Genomic DNA, 20,542 nt, shown 5'->3' with positions numbered 1-20,542 from the left:
TTTTTTTTTTTTTTTTTTTTTTTTTTGGTAGAAGTTGATAAGATGATTCTAAAATTTACATAGAAATACAAAGGACTTAGAATAGCCAAGATAAAATTTAAAAGCAACAAAGTTGGGGGACTCATACTACCTAATTTTGAGACATAAAACTATTGTAATCAAGGCAGTATGGTAATGGTATCAAGATGGACAATATATAAGTAGATAAAATGGAAACATAAATCTCATGTATCTGGTCAATTGACTTTTATAAAGGTTTAAAGGCACTTCAATAGAGAAAGCAGACTTCTTAACAATTGATCATCCGTTCGTAAAAACAGGAAAAAAAAAAAAGCAGAAAACTCCTTTGATTCAAACCTTGCAACATATCCAAATCCAAAAGAGATCATAGGCCTACTTTCAAGATCTAAAAATGTAAAATTTCTGGAAGGAAATAGAAGAGAACATCTTTGTGACATGGTATTAGGAAAAGTTTTCATAAATCCCATACCGAAAGAATAAACCATAAAAGAAAAAAATATAAATTCGATTTCATTCAAATTAAGAACCTCTACTCTTTGCAAGAAACTTAAGAAAATGAAGAGTAGCTACCTATTGGAAGAAAATATTTTCAAATCACATATCTAACAAGAGACTTGCATACAGAATATACAAAGAATTCCCATAATACAGTAATAAGAGAACAAATAAACCAGTAAAATAGGGCAAAATATTTGAACACGTACTTTACCAGAAAGGACATATGGATGGCAGATAAATGCATTAAAAATGTTCAATATCATTATTCCTTAGGAGCAGATTAAAACCACACTGATATAGCACTACGCATCTGTTAGAATAAACACTGACTATGGCAAGTTGAGGGTGGGAAGCAACTGGAACTCTCATGTACTGCTGATGGATGTGTAAAATGGTACAATCATTCTAGAAAATAGCTAGTTTCTTTAAAAGCTAAACATATAGATAGCAAATAACCCAGTAGTTTTACAGGTATTTACTGAAGAGCAATCAAAGTATATGTCTATACAAGGACTTGAACATGATGATTCATAGAAGCTTTATTATAATAGTCCAAAACTAGAAACAACCCAAATGTCCATCAGTGTCCATCAATAGATGAATGGATAAACAAACTGTGGTATAGCTATACAATGGGATACTTATCAATGAAAATAAATGAACTATTAGCACGTGCAACATGAGTGAAATTCAGTGTAATTACACTGATAGAAGCAGATAAAAATGACATACTGCATGATTCTATTTATACACAAATCTAGAAAATTCAGACATTTATAGTGACAGAAAGCAGATAATAGTTGCCTGCGGATAGGGGGAGTGGAGAGTAGTGGAGGAAAAGGATTTCAAAGGGGCTAGAAAAACATCTTGGGATGATGAATATGTTCATAATCTTGATTGTGGTGACAGTTTTACAGGTATATGTATATGTATAATGTCAAACTTATCAGATTGTACATTTTAAGTATAAGTACATTATTTTATATCATTTACACCTCAATAAAGGTGCTAATAGCAATGAATAGGGGATATTTATTGAAAGGCAGGTGATGATAGGGTAAATCAGTTTAGCTTTGAAACCAGGATGCCTGGGTTACTATTTTTTTTTCTATTCACTGGTTGTATCACTTTGAACTGGTTAACTCTTCTGGGCCTGTTTTTCTACGTCTAAAATGGAGAAAACTGTTCCGACTTCTGTGGGTTCTTGTGAGCATTAAGTTAGTTTATGAATGTAAAGCACTTACGGTACTCCCTGGTATGTAAGAAGTATTTAACAAATGTTAAGAAATTATTATGCACTGGGCACTATGGGAAGTGTTTTATGAGAATTATCTCATTTAAACTTCACAGCCCTCTGAAACAAGTAACAATATCCTTATCCTTTGTACCAATATCTAAGTAAAAAGGAGAAAACCAAGTTGCAAAGAGGAGGTTTAATTTATCCCAGAGTGGTTACACGGGAGGCAAGAAGCAGAAGCCAGATTTGAGTCAAGGCAGTCAAACTCCAGAACCCACACTTTTAATCCTGTGAATAGGTGCTAACAGGTGGGGCACTGACTCAAGTGCTAATAAGAAAGTTGTCTAGACAGTGCCCATGTTTTGTGAGCATTTCATTCTATGAGCCATGTGAAACTACTGAAGACCAACATGTTTGGGCAGCTTTCTGAGAGTGCCTCTTATGATTACTCCTGGCAATCATCTTAGTACTCATCAAACCTATTTCTTCTTCCTGGGCACAGAATCAAACTATTTCCCAGCCTTCTTGTGTCTGGTGAGGTCATGTGACTAGTTCTTGCCAATGCAATATGAGCAAAAGCAGTGCGTCATTTCTAGTCCAAGGCAGGTAAGAGTGGGTGGGCTTCCTCCTTTCTCTACTCTCCCTACTCATTTCTGCTGGTTTGTGTTTAAAATGGAGGAACCACAGCATGGGAGAAGGCTGCTTCCTCAAAGACCACCTGGAGCAGAGCCCCTATTGCTGACCTGTACAGAACCATACTTTATGTGTTAAGTCACTGAGATTCTGAGATTATTTATTAAAACAAGTAACAGGGCATTGCCAATGTGCTACTCTTATGCCAGTATGTCACTGTTATGCCAATATGTTACTCTTATGAAATATTACCCTTGCTGAAACATTCCATCTCTAAGAATTTCTAAAATATGGGTCAAATATGTAGACTGACTCTTTTGCTAGGAGATGGACCACAGAGTTTTGTAGTAGAAGTTTAAGTAATAGGAAATAATATGTAATTAGTAGGAGATAACATATGAATGGCACATGGAATAAGAGTTTCAATATTTATTTATTTATTTATTTATTTATTTATTTATTTATTTTGAGATGGAGTCTTGCTCTGTTGCCCAGGTTGGAGTGCAGTGGCACCATCTCAACTCACTTCAACCTCTGCCTTCCAGGTTCAAGTGATTCCCTTGCCTCAGCCTCCTGAGTAGCTGGGATTGCAGGCATGCACCACCATGCCTGGCTAATTTTTGTATTTTTAGTAGAGACGGGGTTTCACCATGTTGGTTGGGCTGGTCTTGAACCTGACCTCGTGATCTGCCCGCCTCAGCCTCCCAAAGTGTTTCCATATTTAAATTCCTTCCAGGTTATAATATTTAAATATCCTTAATCTCACTCATGGAGCCTGAGTGATGACCAGTGTTCTTCATTCCAATTCCCTGTTGGCCTTTGCTCTGTGTGTATCCTGTTTCTTGGGGCTTTAGTTGTGGACTTCACCTCTTGGCTTTCCAAGATCCACAAGAAACTGAATAATCTCTGGCCATCTCAGATGTATAATTATCTCCTTTGGTTGTTTTAAAACCTACCACTTACATCTCAAAAACCTATTCAATGGGACAAGTTGCCACCATCTGTTTCTCAACTGCCATTTTTTTCTTTCTTGCTCATTGGAAGGTTTGTCTTCTAATTATTTTATCAGTGTCCCATATGTGATGTGTCTTCTTTCATACTGTGTCCTGTCTGTACTATGACAAATCATGGTCTGCAGACAGCACTCTGGTTCCTGGCCCACAGCTGGGTTGCAACTCCATCAGTCTCCCAGCACCAGAGTCTTCTCTTGGGTTTCTGGGGTTCCAAATGAGAGAGAGAAAGAGAACACTCAGCACCCTGGCTTGGGGACCATATGTGACAGCCTGAACACATAGCATTATTTTTATGTTTTCCCTCGTTTCTAGTTCTGTGTTGGAACAACAATAACAAAAAAGGGCCAGAGACAGTAGCCTTTGTATTACTGGAGTTCAAGAGGTATAGGGAGAGGACAGCTGTTCATAATGCTGGATAGTGAGGACCTCATGTCATCATCATGGAGCGGGGCTTGATTCTAGGCATCTGGTTCTGAGCACCTGCTGCTTTGGCAGAAGGTGATCGATCACTCAGCACAGCACTTCAGAGGCTATCCAGAGGCTATCCAGAGGGGACTGTGATCCTGTAGCCCTATGCTCCCATTTTACTGATGAGGAAACTGAACCCTTGAGTCAAATTGAGAGTTCCTCAAAGATAGTCAACAGATTGAAGCCAGTCTGAGAACCACTTACTCCTGGTGGTTGGAATATAGAAAGTGAGAGTAAGTTTTTAAAAACTTTTAAGGTAATTTGACAGAGAAATTTTAAGTCATCTAGGCCTATATTTCATATGTCTTCAAAAGTCCAGATATGTTGTCATTTGTTTTATTTTTTATAATAAACTTTATTTTGGGAACAGATTTACAGAAACATTGAGAAGATAGTACAGAGAGTTCCCACATACTCTGCACTATCTTATAGATAGTGTAAGATAGTAAAATTAATATATTATGTTAGTTACAATTAGTGAACCAATACTGATACATTATGATTCACTGAAATTCATACTTTATTCAGATATTCTTAGTTTTTAACCTAATGTCCTTTTTCTCCTTCAGAATCCTATCCAGCAATACCATATTACCACTGATCATCGTGTCTCTTCTTGATTGTGACAATTTCTCAGACTTTTCTTGGTTTCCATGACTTTGAAAGATTTGAAGATTATTAGGCAGGTGTTTTGTAGGATGTCCTTCAATTGGGATTTGCCCTTCTCATGATTAAACTGGGCTTATGGGTTTGGGGGAGGAAGACCAGAGAGCTGAAGTGCCATTTCCACCACATCATATCAAAGCTACATACTATACACACGACTTTTCACTGTTGTTGATGTTGACCTTGGTCATCTGACAGAGGCAGTCTTTGCCAGTTTTCTTTACTGTAAAGTTATCTTCTTCCCTGTCCTTACTTTCATACTATGCTCTTTTGAAGGAAGTTACTATGTGTAGGTCACACTTAAGGAGTGTGGAATTGTAATTTATTTTAGTGTACTTGACAATAAATTGGCTTGTGATATATTGAAAATGAAAATGGTCCTCCAACACTGCTCATTTGAGAAGCACTGCTCTAAAAACCCTGTGTAAAGGCACACAGAAGAAATGCTGGGACAGAGCCCAAGGCATCTTGGCTTCAGTCCCAGGTCCTGTCATTCCCCAGAGCCTAACTTGTGCATCCATCTAACTGTGGGGCCAATTTGGCTGGCTCTGTAACACCACAGACTACCCCATAACTTTCCATGAATCTTAAGAAGTGCTTCAAGTCTTGGTGGACGTTTCTGGAATACTAGTTTCCTCGAACCTTGATGCATTCATTTGTCAGAGTTCCTGTTTTAGGTGAGGTTCAATGACAAATAGGTTCTGAGATGGAGATTTGTACACAGAGAATTCTTTTGGGGAGTGATAGGAGAAGGACAGGGCAGAAGGAGAAGTCAGATGTCAATGCAGTCCAAATAAAAGCCCCTGCCAATCTTACGGGGAGCTTTGGACCTGGGATGGCCTTTCAGAGTTGCTCTGAAATGAAGCAGAAAGATCAGCTTCGACTGCACCCCTATCCCCCACCAAACCCACCCAACACATACACATTGACCAGGTATTGGATTGGATACTGTCTGTCTTTGGGAGGGAGGTGTCATTGGGAAAGGCGGCCCCCTTAGCCTGTGGACATAACTTAAAAAGGAACTCAGCTAAGCCACCAGAAGTCAACACTCCTGGCAGCTGGGGGATGAATACTTAGGACCTGATGAAAGATCTGGATGGCACCCTGCAGCACTTGCCGCAGATACGATGACTGTTTTCAATTCTTTTGCCTTTGTGTTGTGTCTAGATTCCAGGAACCAGGAGGTTGTTTGCTGTACTCTCCCTTGTACAGTTAGCTGTCTCTAGTGCCTGAATGCACTAATTGTCCTTTGGGTATGGATGAGGTAATGAAGGAAAGGGATGCTGGGAAGAGAGGCCACATGAGAAGGTTAGTGTGGGCGTAAGACACAATGCAGAGGATTTGTATTTGTGCCATCTGCCTGCTTCTATGATTCATCTGGGTCTGTGCACCCTTGTAATCAGCAGGCTGCAGCGAACTAAGTGTTACTTGCTAATGAAAAATGAAAGCTGGGACTTCAGCAGGGAGGAAAGTATATGCCTCACGGTGATGAGTGCAAACAAACACACAGCATCGGGGAAGCCACACAGAATGAAGCTCTGAGAAGACTGTTAGTGTTTCCCCCGCACCACACCCCAGGGGAAAAGGTGTAAGTAACAGAATTATTCCAATTGGTCAAGAATTCATCTTTCCTGTCACTTGTCTTTTGTGGGAGTTCAAACTTGCTCAGTCCCACCCGTTTTGGTTGAGAGTGAAAAGAAGGACATTTTAATTTAAGAGCAGAAGATGGAACTTCAGAGCAGAACAAATTTGGCAACTGTAAATTCTTATGCAAAACCCATGCTTCCTGTACTTGGCACCTTGTTTCCCCGATTCTGCCTGATGTCCATCTCTTTTTCTCATTGCAGTTTGAATTAAGGCATGTGTCTTTCCTCTCAGCTTCACTATGCGTAAGAGGATACTTGGCATGAGTGAGCTCATCCTGGCTGACAGGAAACTCTTATAATTAGGCAAAGAAACTCAAAAGAACTGAAGCCCTTTTCTCTCCATGAGCATCTTTCACTAACTGCCCTAGGAGTTGGTGCCTACCGTTTGGATTAGATTTAGCTATGGGTCAGGAAAGGGTTAAAGGAGTTAGAAAGAATGGAAATGAAAATGAAAACTTTTTTCCCTATTAAGATAGCAGAAGTTCGAATGTAAATCACCGTTTTGCATAATAATCATGGCCATATAATAATAGATAACATTGTTGAGTTATTTCTTAGTGCTGAGCGCTGTGCTAAGCACTTTGTAGGGGTTATCTCATTTTATGTTCATCATGACTCAGTAATGCAGATATTATTACAACCCCTCAAGACAGATGATGAAACTAAGACTTGGAGAGGTTGGGCAAGTTGCCTAAGTGTGGAGATAAAATTCAAATCTAGGTACCAATGTTTCTGAACCACTCCTGTACTGCTTCAGTAGCTATGGGATGGGATGGGGGAGTGGTTTGAATGGGGAAATGGAAAATGTCCTCACATTGGCCTTCTAGGGAAAAGCCCTTCTGAAAAGCAACCTACTGTAGGTTTCCTTCTTGTAGCTCAGACCATTTTCTTTTATGCTAACAAGAGAGATCACAGGGATGGTTGAGACCTGAACCTTAAGTCAGAACCTTAAGATGGAATCTGGGAATTCTGATATTAACTCAGAGTCTGTGGCATGAAGATGATGACTGAGGCCATAGATTTGGAAAGATTGTTCCAAGAGGAAATGTGCAAAAAGGAGGTCAAAGAGCTCAGGCTGGATTTTTGGAAGCCAACATTTAAAGGACATGTAGAGGAAAATAAGCCAATAGGAAGGTCCAGAAAGAAGAGTTAGTCTTTCTGTGGTCATCCAGGAGAGAGAGGTGTGTGGCTATGCAGAGGCAATGAGGCAAAACTGTCAGGTTGGATGACATCTTGTCTTCTAAGACAGGGGAGATGAAGGAAAGATCAGAAGAAAGGTGACTACATTAGAAAGTGGAGAGGAAGCAGAGTTAAGGAAGTCCACGCCAGGACCTGTATAATCTTAAGGAAGTAGAATGTTCATTTCTTTGGGGTTTTCACACTCAATTCCTTCCTTCCCCAAGTATCCCATTAATTGCTACACCTGCCCAAGGTGGCACTCAAGCAGAAGCACCCCAACCCAAGAGTAATCCAGCTGTTGACCTTGACAAAATCATGTTGGCTTGAGAGAGAAAGAAAAATGTGTCTGTGCCTTTGCTGGGAAGCTGGTGATAGAGACCATGGCTGCACCACTGCCAACTCTCATGTGGCTCTGTTGATAGGGGTTTCACCCTCTGATGAACTTCTCCAAACTTTCTTGGAAAACCAGTTGGGCAGTTTTACCTTTTGTCTACTGCCTTGGATGGATCTCATTTCTATCCCAGTTTGGGGTTAAGTATTTTCTGGCTGCCTCCTGCCCTTGGAGCATCCAGAGACAGGTGACATGTGGACACTCTGCTCACTCCTCTTTCTACTGGGAACTTTGGGCTGAGGCCAACTTTTGTGAGCACTAAAGTGCTTGGGGGTTGGCAAATTCAAGGTAAACACTGCCTGACATCAGACTCCTGTGAGATATCCTACATCTAGACTCCCAGAGTGGGAGCTTGCAGCCTGGCAGGTCTTCCTTTTCTTCATGTTCTGGTGCCTGCCTCATTTATGTGGCTATTAGGTGAATATTTTGTACTTTGAAAATATATGAAACCCATTGGTCAGTGGAGTAGGATTTTAGCACTCCAATCTCTCATTTTTTGGACAAAGAAACTGAGGTTCAGACAGGATTGACTTGTCCAAAGTCACATGGCTGGGGTTTGAACCCAGGTCTTCTGGTTCCTAGTCCATAGCTCTTCTCATTTTTATCATGCAGTAAAAGGTAGCTCATCACAGAAATGTAAAGAGAAAGAATGGTGACCTCTCTTCTTTCCCACAATTCTTACCAGTTTTGTGTCTCTTGCTCCCAGTTAGACAGGTTATAATTGACTTTGACTCTTCATGGAGGGGTACCCATAGTTCACACTCATAGCTAAAACCAACTCAATCCCCTGAATCATTTCTATTTACAATCTATTTCCTGGATTTAAAAAATTAGTGAACAAATCTCTTCTTTCTGCAGATAGGCATATACCCTTAGGACAACAATCCTGGAGAAATTTGACTTAAATTTAAACCAGATTATAAAACACTGGGGACAGGCATTGGTGGAGGTGGGATGCGATTATCATAGTAACTCAGTGATGAGTGTTTAGCGTAGTCTATTCTAAGTTTATAACAACGCTGGGCATTGTTCTATTTTACTGCACAGGAACTGGGTCACAAAGAAGTTAAGTAATTAACCCAGGTCCCTAGGGTTAATTATGTTAATTAAGTGTCAGTTCTGGATTTCAAATCTTGGTTTAACTGGCTCTGATGGCTGTGGTCTTTCTACTACCCAGTGGTTCTCTAACTTGACATATACAAATTTTCTGAGAAGATTATTTAAAAAGCAGTTTCCACCCAATCCAAGGATTCTGATTCAGCAGGGCTGAGGTAGGTTGGGGAATCTATATTTTAAAGAATGCCCTCAGTGGTTCTGGCATAAAGTGTTGGGAATTCCTGGAGGAAAAAAGCAGAGAGGTAGGGGGCAGTGGGTACAGATGGCAGCTTTCTGTCTTTGACAGCTTGGGGCTAGGCCAGCCACTCTCCAAGCCTCACAGCCTCCCTAGACCTGGTCAGGTGTCCTCTGTCTGTAAAGGGTGGGAGGCCTAGGCAAGCTGTGCTGGAGGAACTCGCACTAAGACAAGGCTCCCTAGTGTGGAAATCCCAAGTTCACCCAGAAGTTTCAAAGTTAGGGATGTAGTTTCTTCTCTGTTGTTTTCCTTTCGAAGAAAGACCCATTTCCAACTATACTCTAAGCCCAGAGGTGGGCCCTTCCTTGTCTCTATTCTTAGTGTTGGCACAAGTGGCCGGCCCAGGGAAGTGCCTAGTGTTCACTGAATCATGAATGGTGGAGGTCATGCTCGGGCGTTCAGTCCTGGTGAGTTAGGTTCAAGGGCTTCCCTTTCTAAGTGTCTCCTGTTTGAGAGTTACACTCTGTCTGGGGAATACCCTCTGGAATGTAGCTCTGAGGAACACATAGCTGAGGGTCCCAAAGTAGCCAGTTTTCTAAGGTGCATAGAGATGAGTGTGTGTGATAGTTTTTTCCTCCCTGATATTTTACAAATTGAATCTCATTTACTTGTGGGAAAATACTATAGAGATTAAATTTCTAATCCAGCCAGCCTATAATTATTTCTTTTCTTTAGCCAATCACTGATACTTCAGGCAGCTCCTTCCCAATCCAGAGTCAGCAGCAAGTATCATTAACTTGCCTTCTAATATTTCTCCCAGATAATTAGTATGAGATGAACAATCAGGAGATTCTAAGAGCCTGAAGCTTAATCAAAGAATCTGGTCTTTTGGTTCCTCCATATCATCACATGCCCCAAGGCTCTAATTTCCCATGCCTACAAACCTCAAAAGCTCAAGTAAAGGCCTCTGATGATTTTCCATAATGTGATTCCATGTGTTATGGAATTCCCTACTTAGCTCTCACTTCCAAATGTACACTACATTTAAAGTAAGCCAACATGCACAGAGACACAAGATAACTTACCATCCTGATAATCGAAACTTTATCGTTTACCTGAGTTTCCTCCTCCTCACTCATGTCATCCAGAAAACTGAAAATGGTCCAGGCACAAATTAGTGAAACAGGTGGATGGGAGATGGGAGGTGGTCTTGGTGGTTATGGTGACCTGGCGGGTGCATGCCCTCCCCAAAGGAGACAGGTTCCATTTAGACACATCCAGTTTATTCCAAGTGATAACACAGGCAAAGGGCTGGCAAGTGTTCTTGTTCTTCAGGAGAAGCTGCAAATATGAATGAGATCTCCAGATTTAAAAGATGTGGTGTTATAGATCACCCTCCCTTCCTTCCTTCCTTCCTTCCTTCCTTCCTTCCTTCGCTCCCTCCCTCCCTCCCTCCCTCCCTCCCTCCTCGACCTACCCTCCCTCCCTCCTCCCTCCCTCTTTCCCCCCACACTCCTTATTTCCTGCTCCCTACATGAATATTGTTTATGTTCTCCCCAAATTCAAATATGAGGCCCATAACCTCTACCATGGATGATGATTGGAGATGGGATCTTTGGATGTAATGGATGGTTAGATTAGATCATGCTGGGTTGGGCCGGCGTGGTGGGATTAGTGGTCTCTATAAGGAGGAAGAGAGAGGGGGGGTTCCTTTTGGCCTCCTTGCCTCCATGCCATTCACTGAGGAAGCCATGTGAGGACATAGTGAGAAGGTGGTGACTGCCAACTCAGGGAGTGCGCCTCTCACAGGACACTGACTTCACTGGCACCTTGATCTTGGATTTCAGCCTTGAGATACTGTGGAGGAAAACACATTTCTGTGTTTAAGCCACCTGGTCTTTGTACTTTATTAGAGCTCAAGAAGACTAACGCGTTGATACTAAGTGCTGGACAACAATTATTTCTTAGATCGTATTGATGCTGACATTTGCCTGCCTTTGGTTGATAAAGGGCATTAAAAATGAAATTTAGGGCATGGGACGAGTGTGTACAAAAGGGGAAGAATTACACACCAATTTGACCCTGGTAACGCACATTAGGCTAGGGCTGGTTGGTGTTTTTCTAAACAGCTGCTGCTGGAAGTAATCTTTAGCAAGATGGGGGCTTTTGGGCGCCTGCCTGGGAGGCTCAATTTCTTCCCCTGCCCTCCCTCCCTTCCCTCCCTCCCCTCCCTCCCTCCTTCCTTTCCCCCCTCTCTCTCACTCCTTATTTCTTTGTCCTACAAATATTTATGGATCATTCCCTCCCTAACCGCCCCCCCCACCCAACCAACTGCACTAGGCCCCTGAGAATACAAAGGAGTAAATTTCTTGGTCTTTGTCTTTCAGGAGCTTTAGGCTTGCTAGAGCTCTGATTTGTCTAAGTGGAGCTGTGAGGGAGGGCAAGTTTTCCGGGCCATCATTTCTGCACCTGTGACCTGGGAGTTGATATAGCACTAGTGGCTGCTCTGATTCAGAGTCAAGTGAGAGGAGGTGCTTGAATACTGCTCTCCTGTATCAACATCCCTCTGCTAATTTAGATCAGAATTGATTATTTGGTTTTGGGCAGCATGGCAGAGGGGAGAAGGTTCAGAGAGGCCTCACTGCTGAATCGCTTTCCTTTGGGCAGGTTGGATTGTGATTGCCACGCAGTAAAAACATCCATAACCCTAAATGGTCATGGGTTTGAGTATGTGTAGCCACTGCTTCTGTAACTTGGCTGCTGGTGGTTGGTGGTAACGAGGACAAAGAGAGAAGAGACTCTCATTTTAGAGAAATGTAGTGTTTATAATAAAAGATACCTTGTAGCATTTCTATAAAAAGTATTCAGGCAAGTAAATGACAGTCAGTAAACCATCTGCTAGTGTGGCCCACCCAAAGTCCATTCATGCATTTACTCAGTAACCTATCATTGTGGAGGGCATTGGATTAGGAGCTATGGATATTAGTGATTAAGCTGCAGGTCTTGCTTGGTTTGGCAATTGAAAAACTGATTTTTCCAAACTCTGTATCTGCATATCTTGGCATCATGAAGATAAGGACCCATGGCTGCATAGGTCTAGGGGGTAGAGCAAAGGGCTTCTGGCATTTAATCTCTGTTAAAAATACATTTCAAAATCATTTTACCAGCATATCAAGCTGTAAAATATATTAAGTTAAATGAGAGAAAAAAATTAGAGATGTTAACTGTTAAAATCTAGAGTATTTTAGTTGAAAGACTGGGACATGAAAAGTAAATTTTCAACTTGAGAACACTTCGTCTCAAGGGAGGTTAAAAAAAACACACCTTAAAAATAACAAGAGCTTCAAAGCAAGTGTTTTTATCACTGGCAAAGCAGGTGGTCCCACATTTATTGTATGCAGGGCTCAGGGAAGCTTAAACTTAAAATGCTTAATGATTTTTTAAAGTTCTGCTAAAAGACATTATTTTGGGATAGAAAAAAGTCTATTTATTCCACTCTAGGTACTCTGAAGCAGGGTATGGATTCTGTTTTCATCTTCCAATGCAAGCATGTTTCCACAGGGTTGAGATCTGGCATGGACAACTTCAGCCTGAAACGATTACTTTCTGGAAATTTGCAGTGAGTGGAAACAGTCATGGAGAGCTGTGGATCTTGCTACCTGGATCAATAATTTCTTCTAGTTAAGATTCTTGCCAAGGAAAAGCAAGGAATATCAAATTTCATAGACCTAACGAACCACTGGAAACTGTTTGCACCCATGTGTGCAAAGATCGCTTTTTATGATTTATACAAACCAAAGCACTCATTGGAATAAGAATAATAGCTAATGTTTATCTATCATTTGTTATCCTGGCCACTGTGCCAGGTATTTATATACAGTGAGTTATTTAATCTCTGCAACAAGCCATGGGTAGGTACTATTATTTTTCCTTCTTTATAGGTAAGAACACTGAGGCACAAAAATGCTAAATTACAGAGTGGGATCAATGTGTCGCTCGCTTAGAAAATGAGTCAAGTTCCATATGTGTGAATAAATGTGAACATTCCCACTTCCTTGTCACTTGGTTTTCTTTCTCAAGTTTGGTGTGTTTGCTCTGTGTTCACAGGATATTGTTAACTTCTTAGTGCTTTGAAGAAAAATCGATTTTTTTTCTTAAGAAGAGACTTTTGAAACTCACTATATGAATTCAAGAAGCATAGGAGAAAATCGAATTTCACAAATGGGATACCAATAGCTTGGAAAAATCCATTGCTTTTGCAGAGTTTGTTGTTGAGGGAACCCTGTCTTTCTCAGCATCCTTTACGTTTCTTCCTCAAACAAAAGGTAACGAAATGCAACCAACTGACTCATTTTCTAAGTGAATGACGTATTTACCCTACTCTTGTTTAAACTCAGCAATTCTCCAATCCTTAGTTCCCATGAAATGTAATGTTCTCTTCCTAAAATGTTTGGCCAAGTTGGGAAGGTGGGCATGGTAGTGAGAGCCTGTAGCCAAGTTCCAAGATTCACTTGAGGTCAGAGGTTGAGACTAGCCTGGGCAATATAGCAAGACTCTGTCTCTAAAAACAAAACAAAAATTAAGAAAGAAAATGTCTGGTCTTCTACAACCTGGCCTTTCACTTCTCATTCCCAACCATGCTCTGGGACCACCTCTCTCCTGTGCTGAGGAAGGCTGAGAACACAGTGCTCAATCCATCCTACATTGTTGCCTTTGCTATGACAGTTTCCCCTGGTCTCTTCCTCCTCTGAGTCTAGCTCGAGGGCCACTTCTGAACAGCTGCAGAGTTGAGCTGCTCCTCAGTACACTTCACTGTTGAACCAACCTGGGCCACAGGTGTTACAGTAAGGTTGTCTTCAGAGCCTCACCCTGAAGGAAGAAAGTCTGTGAAGTTTCTGGCCCTGGCATGAAGCTGCAGAATCTTGGTGAATCAAGCAACTTCTCCAAACCTCAAAGAAGGCACTTTGAAAATTGTGAAGCACTAATTGAAGGAGAGAAGAGTGTCAAGGATTCTATCCTCCACTTACTAGTAGTTGTCTTATTTAGTTGGGACTACCAACCCCCAGATAGCCTTCATCCCTGGAAACGTGCCTGAGATACATGTCTCTTCACATGCTTGGGCCTTACAGAATGTGCCAGAAGCCAGGGTTAAACAGTGTCAGCTGGATGAACACATTTCAGTGGCGAAGGCTGTTGGAAACTACCACTGTGTTACATTTCACTTTAAACTCCTCACCTTGAAGTGAAGCTAAGCCAGGCCAGAGAATTGAATGGATTTGCCGTTGGCCATAGTATGAGGTGGTGGAGTAAGCGGAAGGAGAATGTGGTATGTGTTACAGGCTGTCAGTATTTGCCAGACTATGGTCTTTTAAAAAATATATACATACATTGCACAAAGAGTTTGGCATTATAAAAAGAATCTTTTAAGTACCACAGTCTTTTATCCAGAACATTATTAAGAACTTTTTATTAAAAATTAAGATGCCTCAGAAACCATATAAAATTTTAACAGGCTCTACCTTTCCACTTCGCCTTTTCCAGGGCACCTCAGGAGAGGTGGTAGAATTCTCGAACCGTTGGAGAGCTCTGCGAGGAACATTCTACTTTGCCAATTTGTCCCTGTATTGGCCCAGGGCAGCCATTTACCACCTTGTTTTTGGTTATTTCAGCTGCTGCTAGGCGTTCTCCTTCAAACACACCTGCATTGCAGTGAGGACACTGCCCCACAGGCGGAACGCGGTGTGTTTCTCAGAGCTGCAGACTGTGGGCTGTGGGCTCCCACAGCCCTGTGTGTGTGAGCCCATGGTCACTCACCGAGCTTTTCTGAACTTCTCTGGTTTCCTCTGACTTCTCTTCTGGACTGGGAACTTAGGTACAGGACCGGCCTCATATGTATTCATCAGCGCAGGTCCCTTTGTTCAACTCAAATGAGTACCACATGGGGTTTCTTCTTTCTGTGGGCCTCAATCCCATCTATGCTCGTCTTTTACACTAATCTGCTCACATGGGGAGAGTCTTTCAAACTTTTTCCTGAATGTACCTCTTTTTATTTTCAAGAGACCCTATGCCATTCTAGGGTGCTGTAATTTGACAAATAAATCCTTGTCCCACTTTCCCCTGCCCTGGTTTCTCACCTGCATCCTGGCCTTTCGTTCACCTGCCGTCTTTCAGAGTGGAGAGTGCTCACCCTTGAGCCTCCTATTCACTGCAGTCCTCCAAATTCCCTTATCTTGGGTGGTCTCCTTTATCACTTTCATATTTCTCTAATTCTAATAGCAAGACTTCAGGCCCAGCTTGAGAAAGTGTGCATTTTCCTCCTTCGTGTTCGTACAGTCCATTGGACATCCTTACCATCAGCTCTTGTTGGTTGAAAGACCTGAAAACTCTCAACTGGCCATTTCCTGAGGTTCTCTTTTCTGTTCATGGAGAAGCAACTGAAGCCCTTTAGTCTGGGTACAGTCAGGAATTTTCTGGATTGCTGCCATTATTCTTTTATTCAGTAAACATTTGCTGAGTCCCTTCCATATAAAAGTCAGTATCCCAGGGTCTGGGGATACAAGAACATGACCAAGGCCCTGCCTAAAGGGACTTGCAGGCTGGTACATGAGACACAGTGACACATATTGCCTTCTATTGGATACCAGCGCAATAGGTTGGAGTGGGAGCAGGATGTATGGGATGCTCCACCCCATGACAGAGGATGGACCACCTCATTCAGTAAGGGAAGGGGTGTCAGGGAAAGCTGTCACCAAAAATCCCTAGTTGAACTGAGCTGTAAAGCACGATGAGTCATTCGCCAAAGTCAGCCAGGGCATTCCTGGTGGAGGCAGCCACACAGGCAAAGGCTCAGAAGTGTGCAAGGGGGTTGGCTATGTCCATTCTTTTTATGAATGTTGTCAAAGCTTCAGTAAAACTGCCCCTGTGCGTTTCTTGTCTGCCCTGCAGGCAGAATGAGCTGTGAGTGGGTTATCAGGAAAGGTCAAAGACTGCATGGCTGGTGCCAGGGGCTGCGGGGCTGGGCCAGGGAAGGGGGAGGGAAGGGTGAGTCACTTGAAAGTTTTGTGTGCTGAGACATGGCTCTTAAAGGAGTCCTGGGGTTTTTGCAGAGGGAAAGTGCTTAAAGGCAGATTATGCAGCCAACAGTGAGCCAGTAAATGGTTTCACTGGGGCCTATATTGGGACATTTTGGCAACCTTCTTTATTGGGTTTGGGGTTCTCTGGCTATCAGATACCTTTCTGTTCTCTCCTTGTGAATTCCCATGAGGGGTTTAGGGTAAAAATGTGGAGCTTTTAAGCATCTTAATGTGATTTCAATTGCATTTTAATTTTTAATAAAATGTTGAATAAAGTTCTGCTCAAAAAGCCACAGGGATGAGAAGATTCTATTTAATAGGAAGCCCAGTATTTTCATACTGGGAGATAGATGGGTTTAACAAGACCCTGGTACATCTCTTTAGAGTAAATGCAATAAATGGTTCTGTTGGAATGGGAAAGAAGGGAGGTGCATACGTACATGCATATATCTTATTTTTCTGTATAGCCAGTAATTCCACTTTTTGGAAGTAACCGCCGAGCTTTTGGCATCTTTGACTAATACCCTTCTCATATGATAGTTACACTGCTCCAAAGACGGTACAGACATCTGAGCCAAACATTTTTCTGTTTCGTTTGCAAGAAATGGAACTGACAGATATACCTGTCTATTTTGTTTCCAAGAAAATGTCTTGTTAGAAATGTGTGAAGATATATTATATGACAGTTGCTGAAAATGTTTCAGATGCAGCAATAAATTGATTGTGGTTTTTGGACCAGATGTGCACCATGTTTAGAATGTATTGTACTTCTCTGTATTCTAGCCCAGTGCTTAAGTAAATAGAAGTGCTTCGCTTTTCAGTAAGACTTCCTATGTGGATGAATGGCATTTTCCTCCATTTCATGATGGGAAATTATAGGAATCATGCAAATTGGAAATAGTCGCTCACCTCACACCCATTGTGTAGCTGAGAAGACTCAAACTAAGGGCCTGCTGTTTTTGTCCTGACTCCTGAGGTTAAGGAGAAGACTTAGCCTGCAAACGTCTATAGCTTAACTGTGCCGCGTTTTCTGACTCACTTAGAAACTAAAGAAATGCACTTAATGTCTGATTGTAGTATTTTAAATCCCTGCCTTTTGATCTGACGCATTGTAGAATCTAGTCAGAACTCGATTAATTAAAAAGGCAGGAGACTTTTTCATGCATACCCCTGTGAGACTCCAGGCAGCCTTTGCCAAAGGTGTTAGACATTTGTTTTTCTATGTGTGCTCAGTAAAATGGCTTCTAAGTGTAGAAATGATCTGTGTGTTGTGATTGATCTGCTTTTTTATGCTATCTCATGTTCCATTTCACTTCTAGAGGCACGTTGATCTTAAATAGTGAAAGATTTACCTCATTTCTTTGCCAAGGAGGATTGTGTTTCCAGCTTTTTGTTAATTCTGGGCATTTCAACTATTGCTGCTGATAACATCCTGCTTTACTGTGCTAGGCATTCCTTGGACCCAGGACTGGGGTAAGACATGGTCCTGCTCTCAGGGAAGCAGTAGGATAGTTCATGAAGGGCATGAAGTCCAGGTGCTTCACACGGGAGACCTCGTTTAATGCTCACAGAAACATTAGATTTTGCAAGCGGTGAGGGTGTTAATTTCTTTATTTAAAACAAAATAAAACCAGGCATCTTGTAGCTCAGATATGAGGATCCAAAACTAATAGCTGCTTGACTACAGAGCTCATGCCCTCCCTCCAGCTCACTGCTTGACTGGTTGGATAGTCAAGACATAATAATGAACATAGGGCTAGAAACGTTTGGAATAAAGGCTAACATAGGCACTAGAGCATTAAAATACATTGTGGGTTAGAGAAGGGTCATTGTGTACATGTAGTCAGTGAAGGAAGGCTTTGTGGAGGAGACCTGAGCTGTGTTTGGAAGCCTGAAGATGAGGACAGAAATCACAGGCATGAAGGCACCAGGGAGGACGAGCTTGCAGGGTTGACGAGCTACACCAGACTGCCAGGGTGCAGACCTGGAGAGTTGGGGAGAGGGGAATAGGAAAGAAGGGGAAGATGGAGGGCAGGCTGTTTAGAGTTCCATGAGAAACTCTGTGTGTGTGTGTGTGTGTGTGTGTGTGTGTGTGTGTGTGTGTGTGTGTCACATGTATGTCAGGAGGGTTTACAATGTGAAGGAAATACGCCATTTAACTAAAAATCAAAATGTTTGGGGGATATACGATGCTGAAATTTCCCATTGTAGTCAGAAAAGGTGGTGTTTTAATAATGAGGAGAATGTCTTGTTTCTTTTCCTATCAGAGAATAAAATAAGTCAACCTCTTTGCTGAGTTGTAAGTGGCTGAGTTGTTGGTAAAGTGAACAAATTCCCTTTGAGTTTCTTTGATAAAAGGAGGCAACAGGGGAGGGGAGATGGGGCGGGTAGAGGAGGACCAGTGTGCAGACCAACACAGCCCCGCTGTTTGTCTGATTATCTGAAAGTGCTTGGAAACTAGGAGGCAGATAAAAACATATTTAAAAAAAGAGAAAATCCAGAGGAAAAGCCTGGGGAGCCCAGGGAGCATGCAGGGTGGCTCTAAACTGGGATTTGGTGTGGGGTTATCTTTTTTCTCAGAGTACAGCTTTTTACACGTTTCCAACAAATATTCACTTATGCTACCAGGGATGGTAGCATAAAGTGTGAAGGGATGAAATATAGTTTCCTTGCTTTTTTCCTTTTTGCTTATAGGGAGATACCTAGCAACATTTAATACAATTTAAAAAACACTTATAGAAATTAACAACATGTGATTTTATAATGGAGCAGAAAAAGAAAACCTCTAAGATGGAGTGAGTGACTTAGGAATCCCTATGTAGCCATCACAGATGCCTGTCTATTGATAGGAACCCAGTTTCAAACATAGAATTTAAATTTAAGAGAAAGGTGCACACCAAATTCACGCCTGATTTTTCTGGTGGCTTGAAAGGAAGTAATGGAGTTTTAAAAAATGTGTGAACAATTGATATGAAATGCTCAATGTGTATACAATCATTTACGTGGCAGGCAATGCACTGCATGCTGGAGCTAAAAGAGAAAGGCCAGGGGCTTTCAATCTATTGAGGGAGGCAGAGAAAAGAGTAATACAAAGTGATTGGTGCTACAATATGCAATAAGAGGTGGGAATGTTAAAAGGGAATGATTTACTAAGACTGAAAAAATCAGGGAAGGCATTATGGAGAAGATTTGAGTGGATTTTGCAGTATAGATAAGAGTTCAGATGGAGGAGAGAGAAGTGAAATAAAGGAGAATGGCAAGGGGCATTGTAAGTGGAAAGACATACAAGGAAAAACTCAGGCATGTTAAAGTTTACCCTCTACTTGGGGAACAAACCATAGGCCCCCTTTTCAGATTCCCTGAAACTAGTATTTCCCTAAACCAGATTGGGAAATGCCACTGTCACTTTGAAGAACCACTGAGTTGTTTTTTGCTTTTTTTTTTGTTTGTTTGTTTTTTGGTAGGAGAGGGGTTTAATCTGGACTGGATTGGAGGAAAGGAACTGGCACCAGAGTGGAGGCTGGACAGATGGTGGAACTGACACTGGGACAGAACACAGAAAACAGAATCTAATGCTAGTAAATTCTTTGTTATAGAACTTAACTTTGTGTTGTAACCCCATCTCCTCCACTGGCCTACAATGCAAGTTTCTCGCCTTAGTCATCTTTGCATCTCTGTGCCCAACACAGTAGGTGTATTAGTCTGTTTTCATGCTGCTGATACAGAATTACCCAAGGCTGTGAAATTTACAAAAGAAAGAGTTTTATTGGACTTACAGCTCCACGTGGCTGGGGAGGCCTCACAGTCATGGCGGAAGGTGAAAGGCACATCTCACATGGTGACAGACAAGAGAAGAACTTGTACAGGGAAACACCTCTTTTTAAAACTACCAGATCTCGGGAGACTTATTCACTATCACAAGAACAGCACACTGGTCCTCCCACAACATGTGGGAATTCAAGATGAGATGTGGGTGGGACACAGCCAAACCTTATCAGTATGTTCTTAATAAATCTCTGTTGAATGAATCAGGGGAAGAATGAGCTATTGTAGTTGTTTGGTTAAGAGATTGCGATGCAGGTATAAGCCTTTGTGGGAATCTTGGAAAAGGTAAGATTTTGGGGGGTTAGAAAATAAGAAAAAGTGAATATCTTAATCAGGATTAGACACAGCTCTCACTTTTGATATTGACTCTGATAAGGCAGTATGATTAATTTTTGTTAAAGTGCTGTTTCATGAGGATGTATTTTCTATAAATCACTGATGAGTTCTTTTGTCCACATTGAAATCTTATTCATATGAGACAGCGAAATGTATAAGGAAAAGTACTATTTAATATATTTAAAAAGATGGAGAAGTGAATTAGTGATGATAAATTATGAGCCTTTTGGTGTGAACTGACAGTTACTTTAGCGAGTAAGGAAAC

At 41.6% G+C, this 20,542-nt stretch overlaps 1 long non-coding RNA gene across 1 annotated transcript in view; it reads left to right on the top strand.

The window, feature by feature from the left end:
* LOC108530722 (uncharacterized) overlaps nt 1-20,542 on the top strand; it is a 239,642-nt gene that overhangs the window by 114,454 nt on the left and 104,646 nt on the right. The window contains exons 3-4 of the long non-coding RNA XR_001885933.1: nt 1,967-1,970; nt 19,586-19,694. This is a non-coding gene — a long non-coding RNA (uncharacterized LOC108530722). The remainder of the gene's footprint in view (nt 1-1,966; nt 1,971-19,585; nt 19,695-20,542) is intronic.

The sequence above is a fragment of the Rhinopithecus bieti genome, unplaced genomic scaffold (assembly GCF_001698545.2).
Source record: "Rhinopithecus bieti isolate Rb0 unplaced genomic scaffold, ASM169854v2 scaffold_7398, whole genome shotgun sequence".
NCBI lineage: Eukaryota > Metazoa > Chordata > Mammalia > Primates > Cercopithecidae > Rhinopithecus > Rhinopithecus bieti.
This window is presented reverse-complemented; position numbering and strand designations above follow the sequence as displayed.